Source organism: Equus caballus, chromosome 5 (assembly GCF_041296265.1).
Source record: "Equus caballus isolate H_3958 breed thoroughbred chromosome 5, TB-T2T, whole genome shotgun sequence".
In the NCBI taxonomy this organism is placed as follows: Eukaryota; Metazoa; Chordata; class Mammalia; order Perissodactyla; family Equidae; genus Equus; species Equus caballus.
In genome coordinates, this window is record NC_091688.1 from 70,045,479 (window position 1) to 70,062,361 (window position 16,883).

Consider the following 16,883-nt stretch of genomic DNA (forward strand, 5'->3'; position numbering starts at 1 on the left):
CCGGTCCTCTATAGCCTTTTACAGTGTTCCTCAAAGGGACACCCTCCCTCTCTTCTCAAACGTGTTGGCTTTTTTCACACTATTCTTTTATGATGCATTAAGCACTGAGCCCAAATCATTAGCAATCAAATAACCAGTTCTCCTTTCCTCAAGGAGAGTGAGGGCTTAATATTTAAAACATCTCAGGAAATGAAAGGTAATATTTGTTTCCTTTCCTCCTGGTGCAGAGAAGTAAAGAAAGAAAAACTGAAGAGTTAAATATTCCTATAAGAGAGTCTGCAGTAGGTTCCTGGAGCACAGGGTGAGAGATTCCGGCTAAGGATCCTCAGGGCAGGTCCCAAGGGCTCCTGATGGGTCCATTCAGCAACAGCAAATTCTTAGGGTTAAGATGAAAACCTTGGCTCCATCTTCTAAGAACTCTTCCCTTTTCCAAAAGAAGATCTCAAATAACGTTTGGTCATCTCTTTCAGATCTAGAAGTTGAGGCTCTGGAGTCTAAGTTCACTTTTCTATCCAAAGATTTACCTCAGGGGAAATGACAAAGTCTGGACCTTGCTCAGAAATATATATAGAAATTTGTGATTCTGAGGAATTATAACAACTTGGATCAGAAGCAGAGCTTTCTATTTCTAAGCCAAATATCATCTCCTTATTGGAGCAGCCCTAGTTTGAAAAGAGCCCTGGTTTGGCTATCAGAGAGCTGAAAGCGTGCCTGTACCCAAACAGCATATTGTTGGATATCATTTTTGTCCAATATTATAATCTCCAACTTGTAACTCATTTTGATCTCACTGTTAGACTGGTCTCGCAAAACAATTTGGGAGGTGTTTCCTTTTTTTTCTATTCTCTAGAAGATTTTGTGGAAGATTGATTCTATTTCTTCCTAAATTATAAGTGGATCAGAAGCTACATTATTGTGACAATGCCAATCTTCTTCCAATGGATCTAAACTTTCAGTGGAATAACAATAAAAATCGCAGCAGTTTTTTTGAGTATAGAAATTGACAAGCTGATTCAAAAATTTGTGTAGAAATAAGAAGGACCAAGAATACCCAAGGCAATTTTTAAGAACAAAGCTGGGGACTTTTATTGCAGAATATCGGGACTTATAAAACTATAATAATTGACATTGTATTATTGATGCAAGAATAGAAAAACTGACCAGTAGTACAGGTAGAAGAGCCCAGAATCAGACTCACACATACACATCATATGAGCCTGAACCCAGGTCAGGATCTCTCACATTGCTTGCATCCAATGCCTATGTCTTCTGTGCCCCAGGGGAGTTGGAAAATCAGGGAAGGACTCACAAATCCTCCTGATACATTGGCATGGGTGAAAAAGTTAAAGCTTGCAGAGATACCTGCAAAACAAAGCAAAAAAAACAAAAATGTCCAGCTGCAGACAGAAAGAAGAATCTAGTAGAAGGTCTATAGCAAACTGTTGGCTCCATGTACTACCACTCTTGTGGGTGCACGGCCAAGCAACTTGTGGCGGCCTACGGTTGCTGTTGGGTAGCAGTCAGGAAGAAAAAAGCTCAACACAGAGATGGAAAGAGTGAGGAAAGGCCAGAACCCACCAGTACCTTTGTGTCAGTCCATGGGTATAACCAAGAAAACTTCCAAAGAGTAATGGCTACTTCCTATTTTCTCCCTGCAAATCTCGTACAAATTCCTTTATTAGCCAAACTTAATGGAAAACCATTCAGAGAAGGAGACTCTGGGAAACACAGCTCTCAGCTTAACCAAGTTAATACAAAATAGTTCGACAATTTTATAACAAATGCAACATTTCATTACAATGTAGAAAGGATGATCTTTTCAATAAACGTTCCTGGATCAATTAGATATCCATAAGGGGAAAAAACAAATCTTGATGCCTAGCTCATGCTATAAACATAATCAATTTCAGATGAATTATAGATCTAAATGTTAAAGGTAAAACAAAAAAAATTTTTTTTTCAAGATTGGCACCTGAGCTAACAACTGTTGCCAATCTTCTTTTTTTTTTTCTGCTTTATCTCCTCAAACCCCCCGTACATAGTTGTATATCTTAGTTGCAGGTCCCTCTAGTTGTGGGATGTGGGACGCCGCCTCAACGTGGCCTGACGAACGGTGCCATGTCCGCGCCCAGGATCCAAACCCTGGGCCGCCACAGCAGAGCATGCGAACTTAATCACTTGGCCACGGAGCCGGCCCCAAAACAAAATTTTTAAAGGAGACAAAGACCAATATCTTTACAACGTTGAGGTAAGCAGAAATTTTTTTAAAAGGAAACAAAAAGCATTAATTATAAAGGGTAAAAATGTAATAAAATTGATAATGACTGTTCATCAAAAAGCACCATTAAAAGAGTGAAATGGCAAGCTAAAGATTGGAAGGAGATATATGCAATATACGTTAAGAATTCATATTCAGAATATTTAAAAAACTCACTATAGTAAGTAAATAAAAAGCAAACAAATAAATAAGTAAGCGTATAACCCAACAGAAAAACGGGCAAAGGTCTGCAGGCACATCACAAAGAAGATATCCAAATTAGCAGTGTATTAGTTACCTATTGCTGTGCAACAAATTTCCCAAAATTTAGTGGCAAAAAAACAACATACATTTATTATATTACATTTATTTATCTGACATACCCTTATTAAGCCTGTGGGTCAAGAATCTGTATACTTAGTTCGGTCTTCTGACTCTGAGTCTCCTACAAGGCTTCAGTCATCTTACACTAATGTCATCTAAAAATGAATCTTCCAAGCTCATTCCAATGGTTATTGGCAGCATCCACTTCCTACCTGACTGTTGGACTGAAGCTCTGAGTTCCTCAGTTCTTAGTCACAAGGCCTCCCCATATGGCCAGTCACAACATAGCAGTTGGTTTCATCAGAGGAAGCAAACAAGATGGCAAGAGTGTCAGCAAAATGAAAGTCGTAGTCTTCACAACATGACATCAGAAGTAACCTCCTATCACTTTTGCCATATTCTATAGACTTGAAGCAAGTCACTAGGTCCAGCACACAAACAAGGGAGCAAGGTTGGGTGATAGATTACACGAAGACATGACTATTAGGACAACTAGAATTCTCAAAAACTGCTGAAGGCAGTATAAATTGTTATAATCATCTTGGAAAATGGTTTGGTAATATTTATTAAAGTTGAATATACATAGAACCTTTGATCCAGCAATTTCACCTGTTTGTAGATGATGAAACAAAATGTATTTATGTATTCATTAAAAAAACATTTAAACAATATTAATAGCAACAGTGTCCATGATAGCCAAGTCAACTTAAAAGTCAATCGTTAGTAAAATGTGTAAATAGTGTCATATTTGTTTGATGAAAATCAGGGCAACAATGAGAATGAGTAAATTGCAACTACATCCAACAGTATGGATGAATCTCAAATATAACTTGAATAAAATAAGTTAGACACCGAAGAAAGCATATTGCACAATTCCATTTATATAAAATTCAAGCCAAAGTAATCGATGGTATTAAAAGTCAGAATAGGTTATCTTTGGGATAGTGACTGGAAGAGAGCACAAAGGGCCTTCTGGGGCTTTGCTCAAAAACCTTCAATGACTTCCCATCTCATTCAGAACTCACTGAACTGGAAGACTCTACATGATTTGTCCCCTAACCTCCCCCTGCTAGCTCTCTGTCCTCATCTACTATTGCCCTTGCTTACTTCTCCAGGTTCCTTGAACACTCCAACCATGCTTCTATTTCAAGACATTTTCTCTTATTGCTGTCGTGCTTAGAAATTTCTTCCCACTTTTCAGAATGCCTCACATCTTCACCATTTTCAGGCTTTGTTCAAATGCAAGCTCACTAGAGAAGGTTTCCTTAATCACTCTACGTAAAGTTGTCTTTGACTGACCTTATTTTGCACCAAGTGGTTATCAACATTTATTTGTCTAATCTTTGTCCTCCTCTACTAGGATGTAAATTCCATGAGCAGGGACCTTTTTGTTTATTACCATTTCCATGAAATCTAAAACAGTGCCTTACATGTAGTAGTCACTCTAATTATTTGCGAAATGAATAAAGAGACCAGGAATCCCAGTAAGGAGATGAAGAATGATCACAGAAACTGAGCCAGGACCAATGCAGCCAGAGACTGGGAGAATCGCATGCCAGAGAAAGTCTACTCACTAGGGTAAGTGAAAAGAAAGGAGTTAGTAGTCCATGTTCAAGGTCTTAAGACCAAGAGGCGTGTAAGAGAATATCCAAATGATGTTGGTATTAATATCCCAGGAGTCCATTCTGAGAAGGGACCAATATCAGTACTTCCGGGTGGCAGTAGTTCTCCCCATAAGATGTAAATCTGATATTGCATCAAGGTAGTCCTGGACTATAGGAGACAACACACTGAAGCTTCCTGAGTGCGTTTTATGTCAACAGAATTCATTCCCTCTGATAGACGCCTAATGGAAGGGTTCATAGACATCTAAAAAAAAAGTAATTTATGTAAACAGAGAGCAATGAGCTCAGCTACATAATCGGAACTTCAAGGAGCTTGTAGTACATCAAGAAAATTGTTCAATTGATTTTCGTAGCCATTAGAGTAAGACTGCTGTTTGTTCATAACTACTGTTAAGAATACTGCATTGGTAGATGAATTTATCTACTCAAAGGGGCAGCTTTAATCAGTTGCTGCTATGTTGATCACAGATAGAAATGATGTGACAAATGTTCCCATTGAACACTTAGCTCATATTTCTTTTTATTCCACGTTTCCGTTTGTCTTAGGTCATTTAATTCACAGATTTATCTAATTTACATAAAAACTCATAGGCCCACATTAGTAGTCTTCCTTTATATTTCCCATTATTTGTACTCTGTGTAAGTATTTTAGCCTCCTCATTGTCTCTATGGGTTAATGACCATTTAAAATATTAAATTAAAATGTGTTTGGCTTGAGTTTTAACTCCTAAAAGAATGGTGAATTGGGGACTGGCCCAGTGGCGGGCGTAGTGGTTAAGTTCCCACGCTCTGCTTCAGTGGCTCAGAATTCACAGGTTCAGATCCAGGGCATGGACCTATCCCCACTCATCAAGCCACACTGTGGTGGCCTCCCACATAAAGTAGAAGAAAATTGGCACACATGCTAGCTCAGGGCCAATCTTCCTCACAAAAAAAAAAAGAATGCTGAATCTAATGTGATGTAAGTCAATATTTAACATGCATACATCCTATAACAACAAGATTCCATTCAATTTGGTTATTAGCACTTTATGATAGCCTCTTTCTTCTAATTGCATTTTTAATGGTAGTTGGTCATGCATTTCATCATCTGGGAGAAGCTAAGAGATGGTATAAATAGATATGTAGTGAATGGAACACGTCAACGTATTAGCAAAGTATAAATACCCCCATATAACCAGAAGGAAATAGCACTTCAAATCTGACCTTCAAACTTCTTTTCAGGAAACCATAATTTTAGTGTGGCACCAAAAATTACGCATTTATCTATAATCTGGCAGCTTATCTGTGTTTCAAGAAGTGCCTAAATGCATGTTTATTCAACATAACTTTATATTTACAAAACAAGAAAGATAACATGAAATAAAAGATTAATTTTCTTGCTAATATGTTAAATTCAAGTAAACTCATGCAGCATAAATTAATTATATAAAAACAGGACAAATAACTATCATTAGGAAAAAATAAGGCTGAAAAAGTTACTATGTAACTGCATGGGAAAAACCAATATTGATCTTGTTTATTTTTTCTGTTCCAAATTATTGAACTTCTAAGACTACTAATGGAAAATAACAAGCATATTCATCTCAATTTGACTTTTCATTACTGACTAAATTTCAGTTTTAGGCCAGAAATTGCCCAAGATAAGAGAGCTCTCTTTTTTGTAAAATTAACACAATATTCTTTGCTCAAAAAATCTTCATGTCTTTGCTCAAAACAAACAAACAAACTTACTTCTGGTATCTCCAACTTCGTTTTACACTTTATACATTCATTCATTATTTCATTTATTGAGAATCTAATATGTATCTCATTTTAGCATTTATTTCTTATGACTGCCATATTCCTGATGTCCATCATGCTACACAGAAACTGCTCAAAGATCCTTCTTTAAGCCCCCAAACAACTTGCTTTCCTCTGAAGCACTCCTTATTTTCAAATCGTTATTTCCTTCCCTTTGCTCTATCTCACTATTGAAGGCCCATTTTTGCCTTAATGATTCCAGCAGAGGAAATGTAGGCAAACAATCTACTTATGCAATCATTCCCTGTGTACTTTCTGCTAAAAACCCAATGAGAGTTAAATCAAACAATCTGCAATTTGATGGGCTTGCCAACAAAACGATAGTGAAAATAGATAGGGCGTTAGGAATTTGAATGGACACTGTCCTCCAACTCAGTGAGATCCTGTGATGTGGGGTATATTACACCACTTCTGTCATTGGTTGAAGGCGGCTTCTGGAACAATGTTCTCTCCTTAGAGGCCAAGTGGGCTCCTACAACCAGAAAAAAGTCCAAGGATAGAGTGTCAATTGTTAACAATGATCAGCCTTTAGTGGGTAGAGTTTAGGGCTGTGGGGATGTGAAAGGGAGGAAACAAACAGCATCTGTTACATAAACGAAAAGTGGTAGGAATTATAAACAGTCTTACCATTAGCTTTTCCCGAACCCAACTCTTCTTAAGTAGGAATGAGTCATAGCTAACTTAATGCATCTCCAATATCATTCCAACGGACCATCATTGTCTTCATCCAAAAACATTTACTGAGTCCTCTGTGCAAATCTCTGGGGGGAAGAACATAAAAGAGTAAAGAAATAGGAAAGGGCTTCTAGAAACTTACTAGCAATATAAGGAGAAAAATAATTATAAAAGAATCAATGAGTAAATAGTAGCATGAGATAATATGTATGATATAGCTCAGGTATTATTCATTCATAGACATTTTAACAACAGTGAACCTTGGACAGTCTCAGTCTGGCCCCATTATTGAGTGACAGAGGTTAAGTGGGTTGTCCAATGTTGCATGACTTAAAACTGGCCCCGAAACTCCTGATATTGACAATAAGTGCTGGAAGTAATTAAAGAAAGTAACTTGGTCAGTATAAAGCCAAGACAGGAAAAGAGGTCACAATTTCTCTTTCAATACATTCACCACTTTATGTTATAGTATCCAAAATCAATGGTAGTGGGTGGGTCTGTGTTCATCCTGAGAAAACGATCTTTAGTAGAGTAAAATGAGCCCCTTGTTTTGCTGCTGTCAAGTTTCATAATGACAAGCAGCAGGAAACCATAAGCCTATTCTGAATATGCCATGACCCATTTCACTGGTCAGAACATCCATTTATCACATAACAAGGTTTTAAAATTATCTGCCTCTGTTGTTTTTTTCTTCATTTATTAAATGAGTTGGTGAAACTCTTACTCATTAGTATTTGTGAAAAAAAGCTGAAAAGAATTAAATGACTATTTTATTCAGCTTTGAAATGAGCAATTTTACTTATGAGAAATATTAAACTCTTATTCAAAGTGAAACGTTCAGTTCTTAGAAAGATAAAGAAAACAGTGAGGCCGTGTTGTAAGAATGCCACCAAAATATAAAGTCATTTTTCTTAGTGCCCATAGGGGAAACCAGGGGGAAAAACAATGAAAACAAAGTAATTCCTCAGTTAAGTAAATGAAAATTTCATTCACCGTCACAATATTGTTGATTTTTGTGGCAGTTAAAATCCTCAAGTATATACACAATGTCAGAGTCACCAAGGTTATCCTTTTGAAACCTTCAAGAAAGAACCTATTAATAAGAATGGCATTTATCTCCTCAAATGGACCAACAGGAACCAAATAGTTCTTTATTCACTAAGAAATGCTCAGGGGCCGACCCAGTGGCATAGTTGTTAAGTTCTCACACTCCACTTCAGCAGCCCAGGGTTTGCAGGTTTGGATCCCAGGCGTGGACTTGTACACCATTCATCAAACCATGCAGTGGCAGCATCCCACATACAAAGTAGAGGAAGATTGGCACAGATATTAGCTCAGGAACAATCTTCCTCAAGAAAAAAGAGAAAGATCAGCAATGGATATTAGCTCAGGGCCAATCTTCTTCACCCAAAAAAGCTAAGAAAAAGAAATGTTCAAAGCTTATACAATCAACATGGACAGTAGTGGCAGGAAGATGTTAGAGAAATGAACAGAGGATGAAATCACAAAACACCCAGAAAAAATGAAATGATAAAAACTATCCAGCATGATTTCCTAAAGGTTAAATCATTTCAGGTAAATGTGGTGAAAATTTAAAAAGATAATATAAGTCCAGTAAAGTGTATCACTAGATATTAGCAAATCCCAAATATGTTTGAAATTTGTTCCACATAAGTTCTTCCTATATACAGAAACCCAGTGGAGATGCGGGCTGGAGGTAATGGGGAGAAATTGGGGTCAAGAAATCTAACTAGTAATGAGTTACCAAGGACCTTATTGAGAAGAATTTGTATTCCTTTAATTTAGCCAAGTGCTTGCTTTCTATCTGGTAGTCAATACATATTTGCTGTAGAAAACAAGAAAGAATAGAGAAAATTTGCTTTCCTGACACAGAAGCTAAACTGATGAAATAATCAAGAGAAGACTGTAATTAATTTAGGAATAAGGAAGAACTGATCTATACATAAAACTCTGTATTTGGATTATGAATATTTAGAAGAGAAATTTGCTTGGGGAAGGGTTAGAAGCAGGAGTATTTATCCAAATTTAGAATTATATAAGAATTAAGATGGACAAAATTAAGCTTTGCTTTTGTAGGGCACAAGGCAGAAATTACTTTATGACTTTTGCTTAGGAATTTCCTTTTTTTAACTATATAAAAAAATTATCCACTTTGACCTTGAAGGAGTCTCACAAAGCTTTAGCCACATCCCAATAGCATGGGGAATCACATAAGGAACCCTCTAGAAATGAAAACAAATGTGTAAGCAACTTTGGCCAAGTTAAGATTTTTTTCCAAAGCAGGATTTAGAAAATAAAGAGATGGAAAAAACAACTCTTGTCTTCTACTGTTTTTTTTCAATTTAACTTGAACTTCATGCTCAAATCATTGATTATATGGGACTCTCATTATTTGAGTGAAATATAGCCATGAGTTTTAGTCTGCTCAGCACCTTTTCCGTCTTCCTATAACTGGGAACAATATGCCCTTTTTCTAGGAACCACTTCAAGTCCATAAATAATGGTACCCTCCACTCCTCCAGCCAAGGTAGTGGCACTCGGCATTGTACTTCCTATCAACATAGCCTATTCCTCTGGCGAGGAAGAGGCACATGGCCTAAACCAGGTCTTTAAGAACTAGGAATTTTTCAGAATTAACCTGACACAAAAGGCACTCAGTCAACATTGGTTAAATGAATCTTGGGTACCTGAATGAGTAAGCAAGTGGGAAAAAGCTAGATCCATTTCTTTCTTTCAGGGTTATGATGCTAGGAGATTATAACCCTGGCCTGCACCAAACTTCATTAACTTATTAGAGGAAGCCCACCATCAGTAGATGATAATGATGCTAATGTAATATGCTAATGATAATAGTGAAATTAGAGGAAAACAGGGACAACCATAACTAAGAGATGAATAGAGACAGAATTTTCATGAAACCCTTCTGGAATTTCTGGTGACTAGTAATTTCCTTTTTGCTGAAGTTAATCCGAGTTTCTACCACTCGCCCAAGGAAGCTCATGACAAATACAACGATCTTTGACGGTGCTTTAACAGATAGTGCTTTTAACCCCAGAGTACCTAGCAGAAACGGGGTGATCAAACAAGAAATTACTGTAAATTTAAATAAAATATATTTCATTATAGATGTAAATAAAATTCAAAATTGCTGTTGGAATAAGCAAAAAATTTTGCTCACAGTGCACTTTCAATTCATAGTTGCTTTCACATTAAATCTAATAATATTAAAAAAAAGATAACATTAAGTTCATATATTCTGCATATCCTGTATAATATAGAAGACTCTACAAGGCTAGATGCTTATTATTTCATTTTCATGATTTAAGACTTTCATATAGTATTAGAAACATTTACAATTTATTAGCAACCCCCTCCTGCATTTCCTTTCTTCGTATTACTTTGGAAGGCTATTTTAAATTTACCATCAGTTGATGAGCTTCGTCTTGTAGACATAAAGTCTCAGAATCACGAGCTCAGATTCCCAAAAGGCCATCAAAGAGCCTTTACTCCACGGTGAGCTTAAGAGTGTCTTAAACTATAATTCTGGTGAAAATAATTCCTCTTATCAGCCTTTGAGAATCAAGCTACATCTATAAACTCTGCCTCAAGGTGTAGAAGATGAATAGGAAAAAACACCTCAACTGTAATTCAACATTCATCTGATAAATATTCATGGAGTACTCACCAAGATAGAAATATTGTTCTAGTTCTCGGTGCTAGAGATAAAACCGTGAAGAAGACAGAAAGGACTCTGATATGATAACCCTTATATTCTAATTTAAGACAGAGATAATAAAGCAAACAAATGAATAATTTCAGACAGAGATAACAAAATATCCTTAAAATTAAAAAGGTATTGTATTAGAAAATGACCAGGTTAGAGAAATCTACTCTGGGAAGATATTTTAACTGAGATCTAAGTGAAAATTTCTAGACGCATGAAAACCTGGGAGACAAGCATTCTAAGCAGAGGGAACTGATGCACAAATGCTCTGAAGAGGCCGTATGTTTGAACGCAGGAAAAGCAGACAGATATCTAGAACGCTGGAATATGGGGAGCGAGGGGAAGAATGGTAGGTGACGAGGTCTGGGAGCTCTGTCAGCACTGGTGAGTTTGGGAAGCCATTGAGGAGTCTTAGACAAGGGGATGAAGTGATCTAATGTCCCACTCAGAAAAATCACTCTGGCTCTGGTGGAAGGCTGGACTGGAGGCCTCAAGATCAGAATGAGGGACACCAGTAGGAAATCGTTATGATAGCCCAGGGGAGACATAATGGTATCTTGGACAAAGAGGTTGAAATGAAGAGAAGGGGGAAGGTAAAGGATCCACTTGGAAGCAGAGACTGTAGGATTTATAAGAAGCAGGTGAAGGAAAAAGAGGAATCAAGGAATCTCATAACTACATCTGAAAATGAACTTTCAGAATGTTACTCTAGATGACATGGTGTACTTGGCAAATCTTCAAGTTAAGCTAAATTGTTCAATTTGTTCTCATTTTCAGGACGTTTAATGTCATAAAGTAAAAATGACTAAGCCAACCAATATGATTAAGAATGTAATTTATGATGTGATCAACCTTCCTTTTCAAGAAAAATTATCACCTTTTAAACAAGGTACATTATTAAGGAGAAGATGATGATGGGAGTTTGAATGTTTCAGGTCTTTAAGTTGACAACCTTATACAGAAAGCCCCTTATGAACTCTGTATCACTTTCTCTCTGTATCACTTAATGTGATCTTTAATTATTATCTCTCAGTTTTGTGTATAGGCTTTATATCTTATTAAATTGTAAGCTTATGCTTCTTTATATCCTCTCCATCATTTAACACATTTTTTTCTCACAATAATGGTTCAATAAACAATTTTCAGTATACAAATCACTTCCTCTTAAAGACGGTCCCCGTCATCTTTAGTTTTTCATAGTTTACTTGTTCTGCCAGTACAATTAAGCAAAAACCTCCTATGTAAGCCTGCCCTGCCACCTCCTCAGTCCTCCCAGAGCATTCATTCTCACCATTTTCACTAGTTGACTCTTTTCTCTTAGCATTATCATTGCTGGACCACATTGGCAAGGAAATCAGTCCTTCCAGCGCTAACACAACTTCATGTCTCATATTCTAAAAGTGAACATCTCAACTAACAGAGTCTTAATTTTTACTCCCCTGCGTAAACATTGAAATCCCTTCACAGATCTTGAATATTTTATTCTCCTGAACAAATTCTATAAGCCTTTAATAGATCCTTAATGTTTTATTAGCCAACAATTGTAACCAGTATGGTGTTTCAAATGCTATATTTCTAATTTGGAATTTCAATGGTATTCCTTTCAAATAGCCTAAAGCTCACTAAGGAATGGTGGAATCCAGCATCCCTCTGCTGCTGACCATTCACTATATCTCATCTCCCTTACCCAAGTGCTCGAGACACCTCGTTTCTCGCAGACCATGAGACAAACCCGGGAAAGGGTCTTTTATACTTAAGTGTAAAAGGAAGCCTGTATTTTTGATGTGTTTAAGAAACAGGATGTGGCATTCCCCAGAGCCTGGCTGGTGGGTACTCTCCTCCAACCTTGATGCAATCCATTTCTATCAACAGAGATTTTTTTTTTAATTTTGTGGTGTTTTTTGCAGTATTTCATCTTCCCTACTAAACTATAAGCTCGTAGACCAGTGCTAATAACCACCACAAGGTGTTTTGAAAATATTTGGTTAATAAATTATCGCATGCATTTAATTAACAAACAAATCAATGAATGAATAAATGAATAGCTGCTTTGATGAGTAAGATTTGACTTTGAGGGCAGTCTCATTTGGGCCAAATTTGTTTTAACTTTCAATCCAGTTAGATTTGCATTAGAAAGCCTCCTTTGTGCAAACACTCCAGGGCAACTGTGCAAAGTCACTTTGAAAGTAAATGCCATCAAATATTAATAAGATAAGCCAAGGGAAATAGCTTGCAGTTTATCCCAGATTTAAAAAAAGCTTATTTTCCCCCTGAAGTATAACTACATACAGGAATTTAAAACTCCCTACTAGCTTCCAGACAGAGGCATGTGGGTGGCAAAGCTAACTAGGAAGAGCACAGCGAGTGGGGCATATTGGTAAGATTAAATAGGTGGAAAACCTCTGATGTGGTGAACAAGGACCAAAGAAGATGCTGCTCTTTTTCTCATTAAATTTTTTCCCCAGGGGCTGACCCCATGGCCAAATGGTTAAGTTTGCACGCTCCGCTTTGGCAGCCCAGGGTTTTGCTGGTTTGGATGCTGGGGCATAGACATGGTACCGCTCATCAGGCCATGCTGAGGTGGTGTCCCACACAGCACAGCCAGAGGCACTCATGACTAGAATGTAAAACTATGTACTGGAGGGCTTTGGGGAGAAGAAGAAGGGGAAAAAAAAGAAGATTGGCAACAGTTGTTAGCTCAGGTGCCAATCTTGAAACAACAACAACAAGAAAAGATCTCAAGTCACTTTAAAAAAAAAATTTCCCAGAATATACTCATATCTATGTCTAATCTAAGGGAAAAATCAATTTAAAGTTATATTTTAGCAATCCCATAATCACTCTGTAGCCTTCTAAAATAACTAAAGCAGAGTACAGGATCTATTCTAGGGTTTAGAAAGGCTTCACATTTCCACCAAAAAAGAAACAGAAAGGACATCCTGGCTTGACAGCGCAACGGTAAGCCTGGCTGGGAATGGAAGAAAAGAGGTTCCACAAGGTCTCCACTCAAAGGAACATTTCCAATGAGTTATGAAATGTATTTTATTGGATCAAGACACTAATACTGAAAAAAGAGCCAATTGGTCACTAAACAAGAGCCGTGTGTTCTAGATCCTCCGCATAGCACCTTCCTGCTACGCACAGGAGAGCCATCACCAGCTCGAGGACTAGACTTACTCATCCACTGTGTACGGGAGTAACAAGAGCATTGGATTAAGTGTTGAAAGAGCTAGATTTTAATTCTAACTCTGCAACTCATTAGATAGTTCACTTTACCAAACCGTTCACTTCTCTGGGCTTCATTTTAGTTATCTGGAATAAAAATATCACTGCTATCAATCTCAAGGGTTTGTATGAATATATGTAAGATATAAGCACAACAAGCTACAGCCTAGACAGTGTCGGGAGAGGCCTCTACCACCAAACCCACAGGATTAGATAAATGTTGATGTTACGTAAATAAAGAAGCCTTATATGTAAAAGAGTAAGCTTTAAATTCCAGGAAACATAAGTCATTGACTTACGAATAATGTGATATAACCAACGGGTATCCCATTTCCCTAAGTATGTCCACGTAGCCTCTTTCCTGGCAGAGAGCTCCAGTAAAGAATGGACGGAGTGGACCCACCCTAAAGGGAAGAAAATTGTGCACTGGGCCAGAGAGAAAATATTAGAATCAATCTGAGAAAGAATATCGAAAATCAAACTGGGATACTGTGTTTAAAAGTGCTTCTCCAGGCTGGTAGCACGGTGTTAATTGTGTAATATTGAGGAGTAATGATCTCAGCAGTGCCATTGGTACCTCCTGGTCACTAGGGGGAGCCAGCAGCACCCTGTTCTCTAAAAGAAAAACAATCTTGTTTCAAAGTCAGCTCTGGACTTATTGAAAGAAGGAATTATTTTGATTTTACAGAGCCACAGGAACTCTTGCCATCAAATTATTCATCTGGAATATAGAACACGATGGCAGTTCTATTCCTTGGAAAGAAAAATGAAACACAAAAATTTTAAATCAGATATTCTGAGCTAAAATATAGCAGTTTTAACTGCCCTTAAAAACTCATTTGCTAATCAGTGGATTGAAATAGAGAGAGCACCCCAGTATGATGTCTTCAGGTAACACGAATATTTGTTTCTAAAGTTGATATCTTGTAATTATTTATTCCCATGTGTGTCAGAAATGGGCCAGAGAATTTAACATGCCTTTGTGTTTGTGTCAAGTGGTAGGACCGGAGCACTTGCAGGACACATGTGAGAGAAAGTGAGACTGCTATACTGCCTGCCTTCTTTTTCTCTAAACTTATGTATGCTTACACACATATAGACACACATAATATATATTACAAACTATTTGTTAGATGCAAAAGTAAATAACATATATGTAAATATTGAAGCATATTAATCGAAAAAATAAATAAATAAACTCAGCACCAACTAGAACACCCCTTTAAACCTTCTGTTGGCTTCTTCCAAAACCCAATAGCCTATTTCTACCCGTAATGAGTCACTACTATGAATATTGTGTTTATCACTTCATTGCTTTTTAAAATATAATTTCCCATCACACGTGTACACTTAACAACATACATTTTAGATCTCTTGTTCTGGGGTTTTATTAAAATTATATCATTCTGTATGTTACTTTTTGTGACTTTTTCTTTCAACAATATGATTCTATAATTCATACAGTTTTTCTGTGTAGGTGTCATTCACTCTCACTGCTGAATAATATTCTATGGTGAAGTATACTATACTGCATTTAATTGCTATTGTCTTGTTGGACATTTGGACTGTTTCCATTTTTTTCTGTTGTAATCAATTAATGATACTGCTATAAGCTTTCTTGCTTATGCTCCCTAAGACATGGAGGCAAGTGTTACTCTAGGGCCACACCTAGGAGGAGAATTTCTGATCATAGCTTTGTGTGCATCTTCAATTGTCAAGAAAATACAAATTGTTTCCAAATTTGTGGTTCTGCTTTCTACTCCCACTAACAATGTGTGAGAGTTCTCATTGTTCCACATCCTTACCAAGATTGGCATTGTCAGACTTCTAATTTTTTTCTAGAGTTTTTCACATTTCGTTACATTTTTCTCTTTCATCTTGGTATATAAAAATGCAATTGCATTTTTTAAATGGATCTTATATCTAGCCACCAAGCTAAACTCTCCTATAAATCCTAGTAAATTATATAGACAGTCATATCATCTATATAATTGTTGTGCATGTTCCCTTCTATGGTAGGCTGAATAATGGCTCTCCAAAGATGTCAACATCCACATCCCCAGAACCTGTCAACATATTATCTTTCTTTGTAGGAGGCCACTTTGCAGATGTGATTAAGTGAAAGATCTTGAGATGGGGAGATTATTCTGGATTATCAGGATGGGCCCAAATAATCACCAGTGTCCTTATACGAAGAAGGCAGAGGAAGATGGGATTGCAGAAGTAGAAGACGTAATAAAGAAAGCAAGAGGTTACGGAGAGACACAGGGTGGGAGGGTGTCATGGGCCAAGGAATGAGGTCTCTAGAAGCTGGGAAAGATAAGAAAACAGATTCTCCCCTCAGAGCCTGCAGAAGGAACCGGCCTGCTAACGCCTTGACTTTAGACCAATGAGACTGATTTTGCGCTTCTGACCTCCAGAACTAGAAGATAAATTATTGTTGTTTTAAGCTACTAAATTTGCGATAATTTGTTAAATCTTCCCTAGGAAACTAATACACTTTCTAACTTTTTAAATTTATTTTAAACTTTGGCTAGAAATTCTAGCAAAATGTTTTCCTCTGACTACATCCTTTTCTAACAGATCATTATATATAATGGGAGAAAAGCTCCTAATACTCCAGACACTTTCAGATTTATTAAACGTAGGATATTTCCAAAGAAGAATCCAAATTCTTTTCTAAAGTCTACAATTAAGGCTGGAACATATCCTTTCAAATATACCAGGCACACTACCTTCAATGATAGCCGCACAATCCTCATGTCTATAATCATGATCTGGTCCATATATACTCTTTATTTATTTGTGATTGATTGATTGATACCTTCTCTATCTCTGGAAGGGCTAAGATATCAAAATTGTTAGAACAGAAAGATTAAAAATAACAACAAAAGAGCATAGCATTCTAAGGAGGAGAGAAAATAGATGTACCAGGTGCCTGAAATGAGTGTGAGCACAGTGGGAGCTCTGAAAACATTGTCACTTTGGAGAGCTTAATTTGTAAGTTGGAAACCAACTTGCCCATCAGCCAAATATGAGAGTATCTTTTTAGTTCTATAAATAGGCATAATAATTAACAGCAACATATCATCATGAAGAAGTGGGAGTCAACTGTAATTGACACCTAAGTGGGTGAAACTTGGAAATTTTCATCAAAATGTAGCCTTTGTCACATGGTTTATAGTACAATAATTTTAGTAAGTAAATTTGGTCATTTATCCATCGAATA

General features: G+C 36.9%; 1 long non-coding RNA gene across 1 annotated transcript in view; it reads right to left on the bottom strand.

The window, feature by feature from the left end:
- Positions 1 to 1,060: 1,060 nt before the first annotated feature.
- Positions 1,061 to 16,883, bottom strand: part of LOC138924327 (uncharacterized) — an 87,331-nt gene continuing 71,508 nt past the window's right edge. The window contains exons 3-4 of the long non-coding RNA XR_011439326.1: positions 6,637 to 6,770; positions 1,061 to 6,481 (exon numbers count right to left, since the gene is read on the bottom strand). This is a non-coding gene — a long non-coding RNA (uncharacterized lncRNA). The remainder of the gene's footprint in view (positions 6,482 to 6,636; positions 6,771 to 16,883) is intronic.